Here is a 17,554-nt window from a genome sequence, read left to right on the forward strand (position 1 = left end):
GGAAGACCAAAGAGGAGATTTTTGGATATACTCCCTCAAAAGAGAGTTCAAATGCTCTCCTCAAGTTCATTGAGATGCATACAAGAAAAGAGATGGTAACACTTTCAATGTAGTGAGGTTGCCAAAACACAAATTGGCCAATCTAAAGGTGAGTAAATTCTGTAAATTCATATTTTGCCTTCACTAGCCTTGGTCTAGGGGAATGATTCTCGCTTAGGGTGTGAGAGGTCTCCGGACGAGCCCTGAATGCTAAATTCAATGTCTATGAGAAGAGAGGATGTAACGCTTTCCACGTGTAACCACAAGACCAGATGCAAGTTTTGCTGTGAAAGTTGTTACTAGACGAGACAAGATTCCACTCACTCGTGTTTTGCTCATCTGGAAACCACAACCTTTCTCTGTCAATGGAGTATGTCCTCACATTAATGTTTTTGTCGGAAATTTACACAACATGAATTTCTCAGTTTGAGAATGACTGAAGTTCTTGTTCTTCATTTGGATAGTAGGGCTGAACTCATTACAAGCCCACTGGACGCGATTTGCTGATCTGGAAACCACAACCTTTCTCTGTCAATGGAGTATGTCCTCACATTAATGTTTTTGTCGGAAATTTACACAACATGAATTTCTCAGTTTGAGAATGACTGAAGTTCTTGTTCTTCATTTGGATAGTACGGCTGAACTCAATACAAAACCACCGGACACGAGGCTCGTTGGTCTAGGGGTATGATTCTCGCTTTGGGTGCGAGAGGTCCAGGGATCAAATCCCGGACGAGCCCTTGACTGCGACATCTATTCCACTGACCCTTTTCAAGAAAACTTTCTCCTATGAAAGTTGACAAGTATGAAAACAGGCTTACCATACTAAGCTTTATGAGGAATTGTGGGTTTGAGCACCAAAAACTTTGACAGAGTAATTGCATTTTTTCCTTGTGCAAACACAGGAAACTTTAGTTAGTACACGACACAAGATGCCAAGTATTGATGTTTTGCCGATTTGGAAAACCCGACTTTCAAAAGTCAAGAGCTGACTGTATCATATTTTGCCTTCACTAGCCTTGGTCTAGGGGAATGATTCTCGCTTAGGGTGTGAGAGGTCTCCGGACGAGCCCTGAATGCTAAATTCAATGTCTATGAGAAGAGAGGATGTAACGCTTTCCACGTGTAACCACAAGACCAGATGCAAGTGTTTCTGTGAAAGTTGTTACTAGACGAGACAAGATTCCACTCACTCGTGTTTTGCTGATCTGGAAACCACAACCTTTCTCTGTCAATGGAGTATGTCCTCACATTAATGTTTTTGTCGGAAATTTACACAACATGAATATGATTCTCGCTTAGGGTGTGAGAGGTCTTCGGACGAGCCCTGAATGCTAAATTCAATGTCTATGAGAAGAGAGGATGTAACGCTTTCCACGTGTAACCACAAGACCAGATGAAAGTTTTTCTGTGAAAGTTGTTACTAGAAGAGACAAGATTCCACTCACTCGTGTTTTGCTGATCTGGAAACCACAACCTTTCTCTGTCAATGGAGTATGTCCTCACATTAATGTTTTTGTCGGAAATTTACACAACATGAATTTCTCAGTTTGAGAATGACTGAAGTTCTTGTTCTTCATTTGGATAGTAGGGCTGAACTCATTACAAGCCCACTGGACGCGAGGCTCGTTGGTCTAGGGGTATGATTCTCGCTTTGGGTGCGATAGGTCCCGGGTTCAAATCCCGGACGAGCCCTTGACTGCGACATCTATTCCACAGACCTTTTTTAGGAAGACTTTCACCTACGAAAGTCGACAAGTATAAAAACAGCCTTACTATACCAAGCTTTATGAGGAATTGTGGGTTTGAGCACCACAACATTTGACAGAGTAATTGCATTTTTTCCATTCCAAGCATGGATGTGTTGCCGATCTGATACCTATGACTTTTAAAGGTCAATGCAGTATACTAAAATGCCATTGTAGAATACACTGAGGTGCAAACATTTAGCGAGAAGGTGTCACTTTCAATGAAGCAAACTATTTGCAGCAAAAGTGCTGACTGTATCATATTTTGCCTTCACTAGCTTCTTTCCATTGGCTTCTCAACAAATCTAGAACAGAATGTAAAACCCTGCTTCTTACATATAAAGCTCTAAAGGGTCAAGCTCCATCATGTCTAAAAGACCTCATGGTACCATATCATCCCAATAGGCCACTTCAGTCTCAGAATGCAAGCCTACTGTTGGTCGAAGAAGGAGAGGAGGAAGGTTTGTTTGTAGGCAGAGAGAGAAAAGGAAAGCTAAGAACGTAGGACTGAATGTAGACGTGACGTGAAGAGGCGAGTGCAAGCAGGTTGGAACGGGTGGAGAAAAGTGTCAGGTGTGTTTTGCGATAAGAGAGTATCAGCGAGAATGAAAGCAAAGGTGTTCAAGACGGTGGTGAGACCAGCGATGTTTTTCGGCTTAGAGACAGTGGCACTGTAGAAAAGACAGGAGGCAGAGCTGGAGGTAGCAGAGCTTAAGATGTTGAGGTTCTCATTGGGAGTGACGAGGATGGATAGGATCAGGCATGAGTACATCAGAGGGACAGCTCATGTTAGATGTTTTGGAGATAAAGTCAGAGAGGCCAGATTGAGGTGGTTTGGACATGTTAAGAGGAGAGACTGTCAATATGTCGGTAGAAGGATGCTGAGGTTGGAGCTGCCAGGCAAGAGGTCTAGAGGAAGACCAAAGAGGAGATTTTTAGATATACTCTCTCAAAAGAGAGTTCAAATGCTCTCCTCAAGTTCATTGAGATGCATACAAGAAAAGAGATGGTAAGACTTTCAATGTAGTGAGGTTGCCAATACACAAATTGGCCAATCTAAAGGTGAGTAAATTCTGTCTACAAATGGGGTATTAGTTCACAAACTCTGCAATTCGCTTGTCTTTATATGGCTCGTTGGACTAGGGGTATGATTCTCACTTTGGGTGCGAGAGGTCCCGGGTTCAAATCCCGGACGAGCCCTTGACTGCGATATCTATTCCACAGATCTGTTCTCAGGAAAACTTTCACCTATGAAAGTCGACAAGTATGAAAACAGCCTTACCATAGCAAGCTTTATGAGGAATTGTGGGTTTGAGCACCACAAAATTTGACAGAGTCACTGCCTTTTTTCCATTCCAAGCATGGATGTGTTGCCGATCTGATACCTATGACTTTTAAAGGTCAATGCAGTATACTAAAATGCCATTGTAGAATACACTGAGGTGCAAACATTTAGCGAGAAGGTGTCACTTTCAATGAAGCAAACTATTTGCAGCAAAAGTGCTGACTGTATCATATTTTGCCTTCACTAGCTTCTTGCCATTGGCTTCTCAACAAATCTAGAACAGAATGCAAAACCCTGCTTCTTACATATAAAGCTCTAAAGGGTCAAGCTCCATCATATCTAAAAGACCTCATGGTACCATATCATCCCAATAGGCCACTTCAGTCTCAGAATGCAATCCTACTGTTGGTCGAAGAAGGAGAAGAGGAAGGTTTGTTTGTAGGCAGAGAGAGAAGAGGAAAGCTAAGAACGTAGGACTGAATGTAGACGTGACGTGAAGAGGCGAGTGCAAGCAGGTTGGAACGGGTGGAGAAAAGTGTCAGGTGTGTTTCGCGATAAAAGAGTATCAGCGAGAATGAAAGCAAAGGTGTTCAAGACGGTGGTGAGACCAGCGATGTTTTTCGGCTTAGAGACAGTGGCACTGTAGAAAAGACAGGAGGCAGAGCTGGAGGTAGCAGAGCTTAAGATGTTGAGGTTCTCATTGGGAGTGACGAGGATGGATAGGATCAGGCATGAGTACATCAGAGGGACAGCTCATGTTAGATGTTTTGGAGATAAAGTCAGAGAGGCCAGATTGAGGTGGTTTGGACATGTTAAGAGGAGAGACTGTCAATATGTCGGTAGAAGGATGCTGAGGTTGGAGCTGCCAGGCAAGAGGTCTAGAGGAAGACCAAAGAGGAGATTTTTGGATATACTCTCTCAAAAGAGAGTTCAAATGCTCTCCTCAAGTTCATTGAGATGCATACAAGAAAAGAGATGGTAACACTTTAAATGTAGTGAGGTTGCCAAAACACAAATTGGCCAATCTAAAGGTGAGTAAATTCTGTAAATTCAAATTTTGCCTTCACTAGCCCTGTTGCTGTGAAAGTTGTTACTAGAACGAGACAAGATTCCACTCACTCGTGTTTTGCTGATCTGGAAACCACAACCTTTCTCTGTCAATGGAGTATGTCCTCACATTAATGTTTTTCTCGGAAATTTACACAACATGAATTTCTCAGTTTGAGAATGACTGAAGTTCTTGTTCTTCATTTGGATATTAGGGCTGAACTCATTACAAGCCCACTGGACGCGATTTGCTGATCTGGAAACCACAACCTTTCTCTGTCAATGGAGTATGTCCTCACATTAATGTTTTTGTCGGAAATTTACACAACATGAATTTCTCAGTTTGAGAATGACTGAAGTTCTTGTTCTTCATTTGGATAGTACGGCTGAACTCAATACAAAACCACCGGACACGAGGCTCGTTGGTCTAGGGGTATGATTCTCGCTTTGGGTGCGAGAGGTCCAGGGATCAAATCCCGGACGAGCCCTTGACTGCGACATCTATTCCACTGACCCTTTTCAAGAAAACTTTCTCCTATGAAAGTTGACAAGTATGAAAACAGGCGTACCATACTAAGCTTTATGAGGAATTGTGGGTTTGAGCACCAAAAACTTTGACAGAGTAATTGCATTTTTTCCTTGTGCAAACACAGGAAACTTTAGTTAGTACACGACACAAGATGCCAAGTATTGATGTTTTGCCGATTTGGAAAACCCGACTTTCAAAAGTCAAGAGCTGACTGTATCATATTTTGCCTTCACTAGCCTTGGTCTAGGGGAATGATTCTCGCTTAGGGTGTGAGAGGTCTCCGGACGAGCCCTGAATGCTAAATTCAATGTCTATGAGAAGAGAGGATGTAACGCTTTCCACGTGTAACCACAAGACCAGATGCAAGTGTTTCTGTGAAAGTTGTTACTAGACGAGACAAGATTCCACTCACTCGTGTTTTGCTGATCTGGAAACCACAACCTTTCTCTGTCAATGGAGTATGTCCTCACATTAATGTTTTTGTCGGAAATTTACACAACATGAATTTCTCAGTTTGAGAATGACTGAAGTTCTTGTTCTTCATTTGGATAGTACGGCTGAACTCAATACAAAACTAACGGACACGAGGCTCGTTGGTCTGGGGGTATGATTCTCGCTTTGGGTGCGAGAGGTCCAGGGATCAAATCCCGGACGAGCCCTTGACTGCGACATCTATTCCACAGACCCTTTTTAGGAAGACTTTCACCTACGAAAGTCGACAAGTATAAAAACAGCCTTACTATACCAAGCTTTATGAGGAATTGTGGGTTTGAGCACCACGAAATTTGACAGAGTAATTGCATGTTTTCCATTCCAAGCATGGATGTGTTGCCGATCTGATACCTATGACTTTTAAAGGTCGATGCAGTATACTAAAATGCCATTGTAGAATACACTGAGGTGCAAACATTTAGCGAGAAGGTGTCACTTTCAATGAAGCAAACTATTTGCAGAAAAAGTGCTGACTGACAGTAGACGTGACGTGAAGAGGCGAGTGCAAGTAGGTTGGAACGGCTGGAGAAACGGGTCAGGTGTGTTCTGCGATAACAGATTATCAGCGAGAATGAAAGCAAAGGTGTTCAAGACGGTGGTGAGACCAGCGATGTTTTTCGGCTTAGAGACAGTGGCACTGTAGAAAAGACAGGAGGCAGAGCTGGAGGTAGCAGAGCTTAAGATGTTGAGGTTCTCATTGGGAGTGACGAGGATGGATGGGATCAGGCATGAGTACATCAGAGGGACAGCTCATGTTAGATGTTTTGGAGATAAAGTCAGAGAGGCCAGATTGAGGTGGTTTGGACATGTTCAGAGGAGAGACTGTCAATATGTCGGTAGAAGAATGCTGAGGTTGGAGCTGCCAGGCAAAAGGTCTAGAGGAAGAACAAAGAGGAGCTTTTTGGACATACTCTCTCAAAAGAGAGTTCAAATGCTCTCCTCAAGCTCGTTGAGATGCATACAAGAAAAGAGAAGGTAACACTTTCAATGTAGTGAGGTTGCCAATACACAAATTGGCCAATCTAAAGGTGAGTAAATTCTGTCTACAAATGGGATATTAGTTTACAAACTCTGCAATTCGCTTGTCTTTATATGGCTCGTTGGTCTAGGGGTATGATTGAAGTGTGAAAAGTGTCAGGTGTGTTTTGCGATAAAAGAGTATCAGCGAGAATGAAAGCAAAGGTGTTCAAGACAGTAGTGAGACCAGCAATGTTTTTCGGCTTAGAGACAGTGGCACTGTAGAAAAGACAGGAGGCAGAGCTTGAGGTAGCACAAATTGGCCAATCTAAAGGTGAGTAAATTCTGTCTTCAAATGGGATATTAGTTTACAAACTCTGCAATTCGCTTGTCTTTATGTGGCTCGTTGGTCTAGGGGTATGATTCTCGCTTAGGGTGCGAGAGGTCCCAGGTTCAAATCCTGGACGAGCCCTTGACTGCGACATCTATTCCACAGATCTGTTCTCAGGAAAACTTTCACCTATGAAAGTTGACAAGTATGAAAACAGCCTTACCATAGCAAGCTTTATGAGGAATTGTGGGTTTGAGCACCACGAAATTTGACAGAGTAATTGCATGTTTTCCATTCCAAGCATGGATGTGATACCTATGACTTTTAAAGGTCAATGCAGTATACTAAAATGCCATTGTAGAATACACTGAGGTGCAAAAATTTAGCGAGAAGGTGTCAATTTCAATGAAGCAAACTATTTGCAGCAAAAGTGCTGACTGTATCATATTTTGCCTTCACTAGCTTCTTGCCATTGGCTTCTGTCGAAAAGACAGGAGGCAGAGCTGGAGGTAGCAGAGCTTAAGATGTTGAGGTTCTCATTGGGAGTGACGAGGATGGATAGGATCAGGCATGAGTACATCAGAGGGACAGCTCATGTTAGATGTTTTGGAGATAAAGTCAGAGAGGCTAGATTGAAGTGGTTTGGACTTATTCAGAGGAGAGATGGTGAAAACAGTATATCGGATAAAAGATGCTGAGGTTGGAGCTGCCAGGCAAGAGGTCTAGAGGAAGACCAAAAAGGAGATTTTTAGATATACTCTCTCAAAAGAGAGTTCAAATGCTCTCCTCAAGTTCATTGAGATGCATACAAGAAAAGAGATGGTAACACTTTCAATGTAGTGAGGTGAGTGCAAGCAGGTTGGAACGGTGGAGAAAAGGGTCAGGTGTGTTTTGCGATAAAAGATTATCAGCGAGAATGAAAGCAAAGGTGTTCAAGAAGGTGGTGAGACCAGCGATGTTTTTCGGCTTAGAGACAGTGGCACTGTAGAAAAGACAGGAGGCAGAGCTGGAGGTAGCAGAGCTTAAGATGTTGAGGTTCTCATTGGGAGTGACGAGGATGGATGGGATCAGGCATGAGTACATCAGAGGGACAGCTCATGTTAGATGTTTTGGAGATAAAGTCAGAGAGGCCAGATTGAGGTGGTTTGGACATGTTCAGAGCAGAGACTGTCAATATGTCGGTAGAAGGATGCTGAGGTTGGAGCTGCCAGGCAAGAGGTCTAGAGGAAGAACAAAGAGGAGCTTTTTGGACATACTCTCTCAAAAGAGAGTTCAAATGCTCTCCAGAAGTTCATTGAGATGCATACAAGAAAAGAGATGGTAACACTTTCAATGTAGTGAGGTTGCCAATACACAAATTGGCCAATCTAAAGGTGAGTAAATTCTGTCTACAAATGGGATATTAGTTTACAAACACTGCAATTCGCTTGTCTTTTATGTGGCTCGTTGGTCTAGGGGTATGATTCTCGCTTTGGGTGCGAGAGGTCCCGGGTTCAAATCCCGGACGAGCCCTTGACTGCGACATCTATTCCACAGATCTGTTCTCAGGAAAACTTTCACCTATGAAAGTCGACAAGTATGAAAACAGCCTTACCATAGCAAGCTTTATGAGGAATTGTGGGTTTGAGCACCACAAACTTTGACAGAGTAATTGCACTTTTTCCTTGTTCAAACACAGGAAACTTTAGTTAGTACACGACACAAGATGCCAAGTGTTGATGTTTTGCCGATTTGGAAAACCCGACTTTCAAAAGTCAAGAGCTGACTGTATCATATTTTGCCTTCACTAGCCTTGGTCTAGGGGAAAGATTCTCGCTTAGGGTGTGAGAAGTCTCCGGACGAGCCCTGAATGCTAAATTCAATGTCTATGAGAAAAGAAGATGTAACGCTTTCCACGTGTAACCACAAGACCAGATGCAAGTGTTGCTGTGAAAGTTGTTACTAGAACGAGACAAGATTCCACTCACTCGTGTTTTGCTGATCTGGAAACCACAACCTTTCTCTGTCAATGGAGTATGTCCTCACATTAATGTTTTTGTCGGAAATTTACACAACATGAATTTCTCAGTTTGAGAATGACTGAAGTTCTTGTTCTTCATTTGGATAGTAGGGCTGAACTCATTACAAGCCCACTGGACGCGAGGCTCGTTGGTCTAGGGGTATGATTCTCGCTTTGGTTGCGAGAGGTCCAGGGATCAAATCCCGGACGAGCCCTTGACTGCGACATCTATTCCACACACCGTTTTTAGGAAGACTTTCACCTACGAAAGTCGACAAGTATAAAAACAGCCTTACAATACCAAGCTTTACGAGGAATTGTGGGTTTGAGCACCACGAAATTTGACAGAGTAATTGCATGTTTTCCATTCCAAGCATGGATGTGTTGCCGATCTGATACCTATGACTTTTAAAGGTCAATGCAGTATACTAAAATGCCATTGTAGAATACACTGAGGTGCAAAAATTTAGCGAGAAGGTGTCACTTTCAATGAAGCAAACTATTTTCAGCAAAAGTGCTGACTGTATCATATTTTGCCTTCACTAGCTTCTTTCCATTGGCTTCTCAACAAATCTAGAACAGAATGTAAAACCCTGCTTTTTACATATAAAGCTCTAAAGGGTCAAGCTCCATCATATCTAAAAGACCTCATGGTACCATATCATCCCAGTAGGCCACTTCAGTCTCAGAATGCAAGCCTACTGTTGGTCGAAGAAGGAGAGGAGGAAGGTTTGTTTGTAGGCAGAAAGAGAAAAGGAAAGCTAAGAACGTAGGACTGAATGTAGACGTGACGTGAAGAGGCGAGTGCAAGCAGGTTGGAACGGGTGGAGAAAAGTGTCAGGTGTGTTTTGCGATAAAAGAGTATCAGCGAGAATGAAAGCAAAGGTGTTCAAGACGGTGGTGAGACCAGCGATGTTTTTCGGCTTAGAGACAGTAACACTGTTGAAAAGACAGGAGGCAGAGCTGGAGGTAGCAGAGCTTAAGATGTTGAGGTTCTCATTGGGAGTGACGAGGATGGATAGGATCAGGCATGAGTACATCAGAGGGACAGCTCATGTTAGATGTTTTGGAGATAAAGTCAGAGAGGCCAGATTGAGGTGGTTTGGACATGTTCAGAGGAGAGACTGTCAATATGTCGGTAGAAGGATGCTGAGGTTGGAGCTGCCAGGCAAGAGGTCTAGAGGAAGACCAAAGAGGAGATTTTTGGATATACTCTCTCAAAAGAGAGTTCAAATACTCTCCTCATGTTCATTGAGATGCATACAAGAAAAGAGATGGTAACACTTTCAATGTAGTGAGGTTGCCAAAACACAAATTGGCCAATCTAAAGGTGAGTAAATTCTGTAAATTCATATTTTGCCTTCACTAGCCTTGGTCTAGGGGAATGATTCTCGCTTAGGGTGTGAGAAGTCTCCGGACGAGCCCTGAATGCTAAATTCAATGTCTATGAGAAGAGAAGATGTAACGCTTTCCACGTGTAACCACAAGACCAGATGCAAGTGTTGCTGTGAAAGTTGTTACTAGAACGAGACAAGATTCCACTCACTCGTGTTTTGCTGATCTGGAAACCACAACCTTTCTCTGTCAATGGAGTATGTCCTCACATTAATGTTTTTGTCGGAAATTTACAAAACATGAATTTCTCAGTTTGAGAATGACTGAAGTTCTTGTTCTTCATTTGGATAGTAGGGCTGAACTCATTACAAGCCCACTGGACGCGAGGCTCGTTGGTCTAGGGGTATGATTCTCGCTTTGGGTGCTAGAGGTCCCGGGTTCATATCCCGGACGAGCCCTTGACTGCGACATCTATTCCACAGACCTTTTTTAGGAAGACTTTCACCTACGAAAGTCGACAAGTATAAAAACAGCTTTACTATACCAAGCTTTATGAGGAATTGTGGGTTTGAGCACCACGAAATTTGACAGAGTAATTGCATGTTTTCCATTCCAAGCATGGATGTGTTGCCGATCTGATACCTATGACTTTTAAAGGTCAATGCAGTATACTAAAATGCCATTGTAGAATACACTGAGGTGCAAACATTTAGCGAGAAGGTGTCACTTTCAATGAAGCAAACTATTTGCAGCAAAAGTGCGGACTGTATCATATTTTGCCTTCACTAGCTTCTTTCCATTGGCTTCTCAACAAATCTAGAACAGAATGTAAAACCCTGCTTCTTACATATAAAGCTCTAAAGGGTCAAGCTCCATCATATCTAAAAGACCTCATGGTACCATATCATCCCAATAGGCCACTTCAGTCTCAGAATGCAAGCCTACTGTTGGTCGAAGAAGGAGAAGAGGAAGGTTTGTTTGTAGGCAGAGAGAGAAGAGGAAAGCTAAGAACGTACGACTGACAGTAGACGTGACGTGAAGAGGCGAGTGCAAGCAGGTTGGAACGGGTGGAGACAAGTGTCAGGTTTGTTTTGCCATAAAAGAGTATCAGCGAGAATGAAAGCAAAGGTGTTCAAGACGGTGGTGAGACCAGCGATGTTTTTCGGCTTAGAGACAGTGGCACTGTAGAAAAGACAGGAGGCAGAGCTGGAGGTAGCAGAGCTTAAGATGTTGAGGTTCTCATTGGGAGTGACGAGGATGGATGGGATCAGGCATGAGTACATCAGAGGGACAGCTCATGTTAGATGTTTTGGAGATAAAGTCAGAGAGGCCAGATTGAGGTGGTTTGGACATGTTCAGAGGAGAGACTGTCAATATGTCGGTAGAAGGATGCTGAGGTTGGAGCTGCCAGGCAAGAGGTCTAGAGGAAGACCAAAGAGGAGATTTTTGGATATACTCTCTCAAAAGAGAGTTCAAATACTCTCCTCATGTTCATTGAGATGCATACAAGAAAAGAGATGGTAACACTTTCAATGTAGTGAGGTTGCCAAAACACAAATTGGCCAATCTAAAGGTGAGTAAATTCTGTAAATTCATATTTTGCCTTCACTAGCCTTGGTCTAGGGGAATGATTCTCGCTTAGGGTGTGAGAAGTCTCCGGACGAGCCCTGAATGCTAAATTCAATGTCCATGAGAAGAGAAGATGTAACGCTTTCCACGTGTAACCACAAGACCAGATGCAAGTTTTGCTGTGAAAGTTGTTACTAGACGAGACAAGATTCCACTCACTCGTGTTTTGCTGATCTGGAAACCACAACCTTTCTCTGTCAATGGAGTATGTCCTCACATTAATGTTTTTGTCGGAAATTTACAAAACATGAATTTCTCAGTTTGAGAATGACTGAAGTTCTTGTTCTTCATTTGGATAGTAGGGCTGAACTCATTACAATCCCACTGGACGCGAGGCTCGTTGGTCTAGGGGTATGATTCTCGCTTTGGGTGCGAGAGGTGCAGGGTTCAAATCCCGGACGAGCCCTTGACTGCGACATCTATTCCACAGTTCTTTTTTAGGAAGACTTTCACCTACGAAAGTCGACAAGTATAAAAACAGCCTTACTATACCAAGCTTTATGAGGAATTGTGGGTTTGAGCACCACAAAATTTGACAGAGTAATTGCATTTTTTCCATTCCAAGCATGGATGTGTTGCCGATCTGATACCTATGACTTTTAAAGGTCAATGCAGTATACTAAAATGCCATTGTAGAATACACTGAGGTGCAAACATTTAGCGAGAAGGTGTCACTTTCAATGAAGCAAACTATTTGCAGCAAAAGTGCGGACTGTATCATATTTTGCCTTCACTAGCTTCTTTCCATTGGCTTCTCAACAAATCTAGAACAGAATGTAAAACCCTGCTTCTTACATATAAAGCTCTAAAGGGTCAAGCTCCATCATATCTAAAAGACCTCATGGTACCATATCATCCCAATAGGCCACTTCAGTCTCAGAATGCAAGCCTACTGTTGGTCGAAGAAGGAGAGGAGGAAGGTTTGTTTGTAGGCAGAGAGAGAAAAGGAAAGCTAAGAACGTAGGACTGAATGTAGACGTGACGTGAAGAGGCGAGTGCAAGCAGGTTGGAACGGGTGGAGAAAAGTGTCAGGTGTGTTTTGCGATAAAAGAGTATCAGCGAGAATGAAAGCAAAGGTGTTCAAGACGGTGGTGAGACCAGCGATGTTTTTCGGCTTAGAGACAGTGGCACTGTAGAAAAGACAGGAGGCAGAGCTGGAGGTAGCAGAGCTTAAGATGTTGAGGTTCTCATTGGGAGTGACGAGGATGGATAGGATCAGGCATGAGTACATCAGAGGGACAGCTCATGTTAGATGTTTTGGAGATAAAGTCAGAGAGGCCAGATTGAGGTGGTTTGGACATGTTAAGAGGAGAGACTGTCAATATGTCGGTAGAAGGATGCTGAGGTTGGAGCTGCGAGGCAAGAGGTCTAGAGGAAGAACAAAGAGGAGATTTTTGGATATACTCTCTCAAAAGAGAGTTCAAATGCTCTCCTCAAGTTCATTGAGATGCATACAAGAAAAGAGATGGTAACACTTTCAATGTAGTGAGGTTGCCAATACACAAATTGGCCAATCTAAAGGTGAGTAAATTCTGTCTACAAATGGGATATTAGTTTACAAACTCTGCAATTCGTTTGTCTTTATATGGCTCGTTGGTCTAGGGGTATGATTCTCGCTTAGGGTGCGAGAGGTCCCGGGTTCAAATCCCGGACGAGCCCTTGACTGCGACATCTATTCCACTGATCCTTTTCAGGAAAACATTCTCCTATGAAAGTTGACAAGTATGAAAACAGGCTTACCATACCAAGCTTTATGAGGAATTGTGGGTTTGAGCACCAAAAACTTTGACAGAGTAATTGCATTTTTTCCTTGTGCAAACACAGGAAACTTTAGTTAGTACACGACACAAGATGCCAAGTATTGATATTTGCCGATTTGGGAAACCCGACTTTCAAAAGTCAAGAGCTGACTGTATCATAGTTTGCCTTCACTAGCCTTGGTCTAGGGGAATGATTCTCGCTTAGGGTGTGAGAGGTCTCCGGACGAGCCCTGAATGCTAAATTCAATGTCTATGAGAAGAGAGGATGTAACGCTTTCCACGTGTAACCACAAGACCAGATCCAAGTTTTGCTGTGAAAGTTGTTACTAGACGAGACAAGATTCCACTCACTCGTGTTTTGCTGATCTGGAAACCACAACCTTTCTCTGTCAATGGAGTATGTCCTCACATTAATGTTTTTGTCGGAAATTTACACAACATGAATTTCTCAGTTTGAGAATGACTGAAGTTCTTGTTCTTCATTTGGATAGTACGGCTGAACTCAATACAAAACCACCGGGCACGAGGCTCGTTGGTCTAGGGATATGATTCTCGCTTTGGGTGCGAGAGGTCCAGGGTTCAAATCCCGGACGAGCCCTTGACTGCAACATCTATTCCACAGACCCTTTTTAGGAAGACTTTCACCTACGAAAGTCAACAAGTATAAAACCAGCCTTACTATAACAAGCTTTATGAGGAAATGTGGGTTTGAGCACCACGAAATTTGACAGAGTAATTGCATTTTTTCCATTCCAAGCATGGATGTGTTGCCGATCTGATACCTATGACTTTTAAAGGTCAATGCAGTATACTAAAATGCCATTGTAGAATACACTGAGGTGCAAACATTTAGCGAGAAGGTGTCACTTTCAATGAAGCAAACTATTTGCAGCAAAAGTGCTGACTGTATCATATTTTGCCTTCACTAGCTTCTTTCCATTGGCTTCTCAACAAATCTAGAACAGAATGTAAAACCCTGCTTCTTACATATAAAGCTCTAAAGGGTCAAGCTCCATCATATCTAAAAGACCTCATGGTACCATATCATCCCAATAGGCCACTTCAGTCTCAGAATGCAAGCCTACTGTTGGTCGAAGAAGGAGAGGAGGAAGGTTTGTTTGTAGGCAGAAAGAGAAAAGGAAAGCTAAGAACGTAGGACTGCATGTAGACGTGACGTGAAGAGGCGAGTGCAAGCAGGTTGGAACGGGTGGAGAAAAGTGTCAGGTGTGTTTTGCGATAAAAGAGTATCAGCGAGAATGAAAGCAAAGGTGTTCAAGACGGTGGTGAGACCAGCGATGTTTTTCGGCTTAGAGACAGTAACACTGTAGAAAAGACAGGAGGCAGAGCTGGAGGTAGCAGAGCTTAAGATGTTGAGGTTCTCATTGGGAGTGACGAGGATGGATAGGATCAGGCATGAGTACATCAGAGGGACAGCTCATGTTAGATGTTTTGGAGATAAAGTCAGAGAGGCCAGATTGAGGTGGTTTGGACATGTTAAGAGGAGAGACTGTCAATATGTCGGTAGAAGGATGCTGAGGTTGGAGCTGCCAGGCAAGAGGTCTAGAGGAAGACCAAAGAGGAGATTTTTAGATATACTCTCTCAAAAGAGAGTTCAAATGCTCTCCTCAAGTTCATTGAGATGCATACAAGAAAAGAGATGGTAACACTTTCAATGTAGTGAGGTTGCCAATACACAAATTGGCCAATCTAAAGGTGAGTAAATTCTGTCTAAAAATGGGTTATTAGTTTACAAACTCTGCAATTCGCTTGTCTTTATATGGCTCGTTGGTCTAGGGGTATGATTCTCGCTTAGGGTGCGAGAGGTCCCAGGTTCAAATCCCGGACGAGCCCTTGACTGCGACATCTATTCCACTGACCCTTTTCAGGAAGACTTTCACCTACGAAAGTCGACAAGTATAAAAACAGCCTTACTATACCAAGCTTTATGAGGAATTGTGGGTTTGAGCACCACAAAATTTGACTAAGTAAGGTCAATGCAGTATACTAAAATGCCATTGTAGAAACACTGAGGTGCAAACATTTAGCGAGAAGGTGTCACTTTCAATGAAGCAAACTATTTGCAGCAAAAGTGCGGACTGTATCATATTTTGCCTTCACTAGCTTCTTTCCATTGGCTTCTCAACAAATCTAGAACAGAATGTAAAACCCTGCTTCTTACATATAAAGCTCTAAAGGGTCAAGCTCCATCATATCTAAAAGACCTCATGGTACCATATCATCCCAATAGGCCACTTCAGTCTCAGAATGCAAGCCTACTGTTGGTCGAAGAAGGAGAAGAGGAAGGTTTGTTTGTAGGCAGAGAGAGAAGAGGAAAGCTAAGAACGTACGACTGACAGTAGACGTGACGTGAAGAGGCGAGTGCAAGCAGGTTGGAACGGGTGGAGACAAGTGTCAGGTTTGTTTTGCCATAAAAGAGTATCAGCGAGAATGAAAGCAAAGGTGTTCAAGACGGTGGTGAGACCAGCGATGTTTTTCGGCTTAGAGACAGTGGCACTGTAGAAAAGACAGGAGGCAGAGCTGGAGGTAGCAGAGCTTAAGATGTTGAGGTTCTCATTGGGAGTGACGAGGATGGATGGGATCAGGCATGAGTACATCAGAGGGACAGCTCATGTTAGATGTTTTGGAGATAAAGTCAGAGAGGCCAGATTGAGGTGGTTTGGACATGTTCAGAGGAGAGACTGTCAATATGTCGGTAGAAGGATGCTGAGGTTGGAGCTGCCAGGCAAGAGGTCTAGAGGAAGACCAAAGAGGAGATTTTTGGATATACTCTCTCAAAAGAGAGTTCAAATACTCTCCTCATGTTCATTGAGATGCATACAAGAAAAGAGATGGTAACACTTTCAATGTAGTGAGGTTGCCAAAACACAAATTGGCCAATCTAAAGGTGAGTAAATTCTGTAAATTCATATTTTGCCTTCACTAGCCTTGGTCTAGGGGAATGATTCTCGCTTAGGGTGTGAGAAGTCTCCGGACGAGCCCTGAATGCTAAATTCAATGTCCATGAGAAGAGAAGATGTAACGCTTTCCACGTGTAACCACAAGACCAGATGCAAGTTTTGCTGTGAAAGTTGTTACTAGACGAGACAAGATTCCACTCACTCGTGTTTTGCTGATCTGGAAACCACAACCTTTCTCTGTCAATGGAGTATGTCCTCACATTAATGTTTTTGTCGGAAATTTACAAAACATGAATTTCTCAGTTTGAGAATGACTGAAGTTCTTGTTCTTCATTTGGATAGTAGGGCTGAACTCATTACAATCCCACTGGACGCGAGGCTCGTTGGTCTAGGGGTATGATTCTCGCTTTGGGTGCGAGAGGTGCAGGGTTCAAATCCCGGACGAGCCCTTGACTGCGACATCTATTCCACAGTTCTTTTTTAGGAAGACTTTCACCTACGAAAGTCGACAAGTATAAAAACAGCCTTACTATACCAAGCTTTATGAGGAATTGTGGGTTTGAGCACCACAAAATTTGACAGAGTAATTACATTTTTTCCATTCCAAGCATGGATGTGTTGCCGATCTGATACCTATGACTTTTAAAGGTCAATGCAGTATACTAAAATGCCATTGTAGAATACACTGAGGTGCAAACATTTAGCGAGAAGGTGTCACTTTCAATGAAGCAAACTATTTGCAGCAAAAGTGCGGACTGTATCATATTTTGCCTTCACTAGCTTCTTTCCATTGGCTTCTCAACAAATCTAGAACAGAATGTAAAACCCTGCTTCTTACATATAAAGCTCTAAAGGGTCAAGCTCCATCATATCTAAAAGACCTCATGGTACCATATCATCCCAATAGGCCACTTCAGTCTCAGAATGCAAGCCTACTGTTGGTCGAAGAAGGAGAGGAGGAAGGTTTGTTTGTAGGCAGAGAGAGAAAAGGAAAGCTAAGAACGTAGGACTGAATGTAGACGTGACGTGAAGAGGCGAGTGCAAGCAGGTTGGAACGGGTGGAGAAAAGTGTCAGGTGTGTTTTGCGATAAAAGAGTATCAGCGAGAATGAAAGCAAAGGTGTTCAAGACGGTGGTGAGACCAGCGATGTTTTTCGGCTTAGAGACAGTGGCACTGTAGAAAAGACAGGAGGCAGAGCTGGAGGTAGCAGAGCTTAAGATGTTGAGGTTCTCATTGGGAGTGACGAGGATGGATAGGATCAGGCATGAGTACATCAGAGGGACAGCTCATGTTAGATGTTTTGGAGATAAAGTCAGAGAGGCCAGATTGAGGTGGTTTGGACATGTTCAGAGGAGAGACTGTCAATATGTCGGTAGAAGGATGCTGAGGTTGGAGCTGCGAGGCAAGAGGTCTAGAGGAAGAACAAAGAGGAGATTTTTGGATATACTCTCTCAAAAGAGAGTTCAAATGCTCTCCTCAAGTTCA

The 17,554-nt window shown here is 43.0% G+C and overlaps 10 non-coding genes across 10 annotated transcripts; all 10 read left to right on the top strand.

The window, feature by feature from the left end:
- The first annotated feature begins 707 nt into the window (after positions 1-707).
- Positions 708-779, top strand: trnap-ugg (transfer RNA proline (anticodon UGG)). The gene has a single exon. It is a non-coding gene; the product is annotated as a tRNA-Pro (tRNA).
- An 883-nt stretch (positions 780-1,662) lies between these two features.
- trnap-ugg (transfer RNA proline (anticodon UGG)) lies at positions 1,663-1,734 on the top strand. The gene has a single exon. It is a non-coding gene; the product is annotated as a tRNA-Pro (tRNA).
- Positions 1,735-4,535: 2,801 nt separating this feature from the next.
- On the top strand, positions 4,536-4,607 carry trnap-ugg (transfer RNA proline (anticodon UGG)). The gene has a single exon. It is a non-coding gene; the product is annotated as a tRNA-Pro (tRNA).
- A 1,890-nt stretch (positions 4,608-6,497) lies between these two features.
- On the top strand, positions 6,498-6,569 carry trnap-agg (transfer RNA proline (anticodon AGG)). The gene has a single exon. It is a non-coding gene; the product is annotated as a tRNA-Pro (tRNA).
- A 1,299-nt stretch (positions 6,570-7,868) lies between these two features.
- Positions 7,869-7,940, top strand: trnap-ugg (transfer RNA proline (anticodon UGG)). The gene has a single exon. It is a non-coding gene; the product is annotated as a tRNA-Pro (tRNA).
- A 3,785-nt stretch (positions 7,941-11,725) lies between these two features.
- trnap-ugg (transfer RNA proline (anticodon UGG)) lies at positions 11,726-11,797 on the top strand. The gene has a single exon. It is a non-coding gene; the product is annotated as a tRNA-Pro (tRNA).
- Positions 11,798-12,978: 1,181 nt separating this feature from the next.
- trnap-agg (transfer RNA proline (anticodon AGG)) lies at positions 12,979-13,050 on the top strand. The gene has a single exon. It is a non-coding gene; the product is annotated as a tRNA-Pro (tRNA).
- Positions 13,051-13,677: 627 nt separating this feature from the next.
- On the top strand, positions 13,678-13,749 carry trnap-ugg (transfer RNA proline (anticodon UGG)). Its single transcript has one exon. It is a non-coding gene; the product is annotated as a tRNA-Pro (tRNA).
- Positions 13,750-14,930: 1,181 nt separating this feature from the next.
- Positions 14,931-15,002, top strand: trnap-agg (transfer RNA proline (anticodon AGG)). The gene has a single exon. It is a non-coding gene; the product is annotated as a tRNA-Pro (tRNA).
- A 1,444-nt stretch (positions 15,003-16,446) lies between these two features.
- Positions 16,447-16,518, top strand: trnap-ugg (transfer RNA proline (anticodon UGG)). The gene has a single exon. It is a non-coding gene; the product is annotated as a tRNA-Pro (tRNA).
- The last annotated feature ends 1,036 nt before the right edge of the window (positions 16,519-17,554 follow it).

The sequence above is a fragment of the Channa argus genome, chromosome 4 (assembly GCF_033026475.1).
Source record: "Channa argus isolate prfri chromosome 4, Channa argus male v1.0, whole genome shotgun sequence".
Classification (NCBI taxonomy): domain Eukaryota; kingdom Metazoa; phylum Chordata; class Actinopteri; order Anabantiformes; family Channidae; genus Channa; species Channa argus.